Raw genomic sequence first — 5146 nt, forward strand, 5'->3', positions numbered from 1 at the left:
GGCTGCAACAAGGTGTCGTGCAGGTGAACGAGCTGGACTAGATGGTGGATGCTCTTCCTGCACTGCTAGCCTTGGGTTGGAGGAGGAAGTTGATCACTCAGACCTTAAACTTGCCCTCTCCCATCCGGCCTCCTGGCTTCTAGGAGATGCATGTGGACATTCAGGGAGTCCCCAGTGCTTGGTCTCCCACACAAACTCGGAGGTGTCAGATTAGCTAAACTCTCCTCTTGCAGATAGGGCTGAGACCGAGGCCCAGACTGCAGGGATGAGGCCCCACCTTCAATGGGTGGGTGGGCAGGGATGAGATCTGCTTTACTGATTCCTGTACGCTCAGCGCCCAGCACAGTCTTGACCAAGCCCACCCTTAGACCCAGGCAAGGGGGGCCTTGCCCTGGCCATCCTCCAGCTACATACATCTCCACAGGGCAGAGAGTCCACAGTGCCAAGGGCACATACCCATCCAAGCCTTCGTCCCCTTTCTAGAATACTCCAGGTTGCTAGGATCCCTGAGTTTCCTGCCCAGAGGTCCCAAGCCTGCTGCCAGGCCTCTTCCTGGTTTGTTTTGGAGGCAGAACAGTAGCCCCAGAGTGTAGCCAAGGGACACTGTGGAGCATGGGCATGAATGGTGCCTGGACATGCAGCCTGGGGTGTCTGCACACAGGCATGTGGGGTGCGCACGGTATGAGATGGGGCCGGGGATGAGAGCGGAAAAGGGCACGTCGTCAGCTGGGAGATGAGCCCAGGAGACGGCGCCACTGTCCCCGGCACCACCACACTTATTGCAGCTATCTGAGAAGTCTGAGGTTTCTAAATTGATCCTGGCCTTTTGGGTTGTTTTGAAGTTATACTTTTCAAGGAGAAGGATAGAACATTTAAAAATAAGGTATTCACCTGATGCATAACTTCTAAATATTTACATTTAAGAATGAGTGGACACCAGGCCCCACCAATATCAGGGGTGGGTCTGGCCTAGCCTGTAGGGTATATTCAATATTTATCAAATAGATGTATTAATCTCATTTAATTTAATCCTCACACAGACTCAATGGAGGGAAATCACAATGTCAGTGTTTTATTGATGAAGCAACTAAAGCTTGGAGAGATTTAGTGACTGGCCCAATTTGTCGAGTGGAAAAGTAGGAGAGCTGAGCCTCAAGCCCTGATGTGTCTGATTCCAAAACCCACGGCCATTGGTCCATGGCAAATTCACAGCCATTATGATCACATTACATATAGTATGACTGTTTGAGCATGTCACTCATTGGTCTTTCCAGATGTAAGCACTGTGCATATTACATGAAAAAGGCCTTCTCTTCTTCATTCTTACTCCACCCTCTCAGGCACCTTTGGGAGGTAATGGCAGGAGCTAATGCTCCATTTAGCAAATGGGAAACTGAGGCCCTGAGCAATAGCTCAAGGTGTCATCAAGGCTTAAAGAGATAGGGTTTGTTTTTCTCATGTAACAAGAAATCTGGAGATAGCCAGGTCAGGGTTGGTATAATTATTGCACCATCTTCAGCAAACGACTCTATTTCTTGGTCTGTTATGGTTATTTGTTGCTGCCCAACAAACTGCCCTGAAACAACAGCCATTTTATTTTCTGCAGTTTTGTGGGTCAGAAATTTGGACAGGGCTCAGTTGGGTGATCCTTCAATGATGCATGGAACATTGGCTGGAGTCACTCAGTGATATTCAGCGATGGTCGGTCTAATTGGGCGGATCGAGTTGGTTTCACTTGGATGCCTGGTGCTTTGGTGGGGACGGCTGGAATGCCGAGCTCAGCTGGGTCCCTCTCCCTCTCCATGGAATCTCAGGGCCTCTGCAGGTGGTCCCTCCAGCAACATAGTTTAAAATTTTTTGTGGCAGCTCATGGCTCCAAGAGGCCATGGCAGAAGCTGCCTGTCCTTTTAAAGGCTAGGCGCAGAATTGGCATAGCATCATTTCCACCATATTCTATTGGTCAAAAAAGTCACCGGTCAGCCCAGATTCAACTACAGGGGAAACAGTCTCCTCCCCTCAAAGAGAGGAGGATCAAAGAATCAACAACCATCTTTAATTCACCACATGGTCCAAGATGGGTGCTTGAGATGTAGTCGTCACATCTCAAATTCCAGCCAGCAAGGAAGAAGGGAGGAGGAAGTTAAGTAAGGTCCCTTTAAGACATTTTCTAGAAGTCACACACAACATTTCCCATTGGCCAAAACTCACATGGCCATACTTAGGACACGGTAGGGAAGCTGGAAACTATACTCTTTATTCCAGGATGCCATGTGCTCAGCTTAAAATCAGGGATTCTGTTGAAGGAAGAAGGGGAATGTGGATATTGAGCACCAACTAGAAATCTTTTCCACCATTGGGGGTTTTTGCTACCAACTACCAAAGACATTCCTAGCAGAGATGTTTCATGACTGGTCTTGTCTCTCCTGATGTGTCCTCCACACTCTCATTAAAGTAATCTTTCCTTTTGTATTATTGTTTTTCGGGTAGAAATCACGTTTCCTTTTAATTGAGTATGTAATTCACACCATTTCCTCCCTTGGCTACTACTCTGGTAAAAATTAGCTCCTCACCTCTCAAGAACATTGCATCTGAGTTGAACATGGGCCTCAAACCAGGGCTTTCAGAATAACAGGGAACAGCAAAAACCAGCCTTTTCCTTCACCTGGAAAGGGAGGGTCCAAATCTCCACCTTCCAAACATAGAAAACCTGGAGCTCAATGCAGAAATGGAAACCAAAATGTATCAGGAATGAAGTATAGTACCCCGCATATACTCAAGGTCGAGATGGTTTGTGAGAAATGAGTACTTGACCATCTGGCCTCTTCTATTACGAATGAGCCAACCCCAGCATTTTTAAAGGAAGATGTTTTTGTTTTGATTTCATTTCCTAAAGGGGTATAAAAGCTACTACCCAGGATATAATGAATCAGAATAAATCAGTTTACTCACAAATAACATGCCTGGATGATGATTTTTGGTTGCTGAGAATATTCTGCACATTATTTCAAAGTGGCAAAAATCAGGGCACTCTGAAAAAAGAGAATTCAAAAGTGGAGGCTACATTTGCTGACAGGTTTATGTAGAACACGCGTACACACAAACCCCATTTTTTCAGGGTATATATGTCACGAGGCCAAGACCCCGATCATCAAAATCAGCTATTTCGTACATTACAGTGCACAGAACAACGGAAGGAAAGATGCTTTCTTGGAAGGTGATTGAAAGGCATTTTGCAAAAGGTCCACATCCCTCTGAAGTGGAAGGACTGGACCCCAGCGCTTGGTGGCCTTCACGAACTTAACCCTTCCTCTTCTTTGGTTGCAGTGGCCTCAGTGAAATCTGTTTCTTCTGCACATTCTGCTGGCTGCTTCTCCTCTTCCTCCTCCACATCCTCCCGGGATAGAGGTCTGGGTATTTCTGCATGCTTCCCTGCATGGCCCAGAATGGGCCTACACGGTCTCACCCCTTGACATCCTCCGAGCTATAGTGGAAGCAGGAAAAGGCCGACTTGAACTGCTCCCCACAGGGATCGCTGGCCATCGCCCCAGGGCACGGGCAGTTCCTGTTAACGTCTCCATTTGGCAACCTGTGCTCCTCCTCCTAAGGACCATTGGGGTTGCTGGTCACTAGCTCTGCCTTGCTCAGAGTTTTGTGGTCTTCTTTGGTCACAATATGATTTGATCTTTCTCTACCTGGCAGCAGTAGGACACGGCTGTTGCCTCGTGCTTAGACCTCACAGAAGCAGTGGCAGCAGCTGCAGCTTCATGACGTGACCTCCTCCTTTAGTATTTTTTTTTTTATGTTCCTAAAGGTAAATCTTTTCATCATTCTCGTGCCAACAGCAAGCGTCCAAAGCTTTTAGTGTTGTGTGAAACAACAATAATAGCGTTTTCCACACACCAGGCACGGTGCCAAGCCCTAAATGGAAATATCTCATTTGATCTTTGAGGCAACACATTGAGGGAGGATCACAGATGAGGAAACGGAAACCCAGAGAGGTTAAGTGACTTGCCTCAGGCCACACAGTGAGAAGGTGCAAGGCTGAGATTCAAACCCTTGTCTGTTAGATCCCAGAGATGTGCTGAGACACCCACACATGTGAAGCCCAAGGACTGTTTCCTGATAACAGCCTTGGAACAGAGGCAAGGCCTGTGCTTGGTGTGTGAATGTTAGAGGTGACAAAAGTGAGCCAGGAGCCTGCAGACACCCCCTTACCCTCTGTGGTCCTACAGTAGGGGAGCCTGCACCAAGCCCCAGGTTCAGGTTGGCACATTTCATGAAATTAACCTGGCATCACGAATTCATGTCATTCCATATCCTGCACACCCTGAATTCACCCCAGGCCACAAGTAGGAGACCTTGCAGAACTGGCTACGTTGCTAAGCAGCGTGCGGGCACAGGCCCAGTTCAATGGGGCGCCTTCCGGTTCCAGCCCTGAGGTTCTCTGTTCTGACCCCAGTTCTTGCTTTTACTCCACCTCTATTCAAGAGGCTGCAGTGTCTCTCCGTCCCCCTCAAGTTCAGGTTTGCCCTTCTGCAAGTGCCCCGGCAAGGAGGGTGGAGGAGAAGGACAGACAGATCTGGGTTCAAATCCTGGTTCCATCCTTTTGGTGAGTCTCAGTTTCTGCATCGGTCAAATGGGAAGAAATAATTTCTGCTCTGCTAAATAATCCAAGTGTTGAGGATCACAGAGGACAAGGGATGGGAATGGCCTTTGCAAGCCATGCCAGTGAGGCATGCAGTCCCCACTCCACAGGGTCCCATTTAAAGGACTAGGTGTTATCTCCTTGGAAGGCAGAGAGGTCTGGGAGTGGGGTAGGGGAGTTCAGGGAGAGTGCTGCACCTCCTCGGGGGGCTCCTGCTCCCAGCCTCGCAGAGGATGTGGTCCAGGCTGATGCCCTGTCGGGGGCACAGTAAGACCACTGGTTCCGGAGCCAGACAAACCTGTGTTTGAGTGTCCCAACGTCCTCCCTTAGTAGCTGAAGGACCTTTGGATAAGTCATGTAACTTCTCTGTTCCTCCATTTTCACATCTATAAGGTGGGGCTGAAAAGAAAACCTATCTCATTGGGATTTGGGGAGGAATCAAAAGAGAATGTGCCTTTAAAGCATCTAATTTAGTGCAGATGAACTGTTCAACCAGTAGTA

The 5146-nt window shown here is 48.2% G+C and overlaps 1 pseudogene; it reads right to left on the reverse strand.

Annotated features, from left to right (window-relative positions):
• Nucleotides 1-3289: 3289 nt before the first annotated feature.
• On the reverse strand, nt 3290-4278 carry LOC105827542 (annotated as a pseudogene).
• Between the last annotated feature and the right edge of the window lie 868 nt (nt 4279-5146).

The sequence above is a fragment of the Propithecus coquereli genome, unplaced genomic scaffold (genome assembly GCF_000956105.1).
Source record: "Propithecus coquereli isolate 6110/MARCELLA unplaced genomic scaffold, Pcoq_1.0 Scaffold122, whole genome shotgun sequence".
Lineage (NCBI taxonomy): Eukaryota > Metazoa > Chordata > Mammalia > Primates > Indriidae > Propithecus > Propithecus coquereli.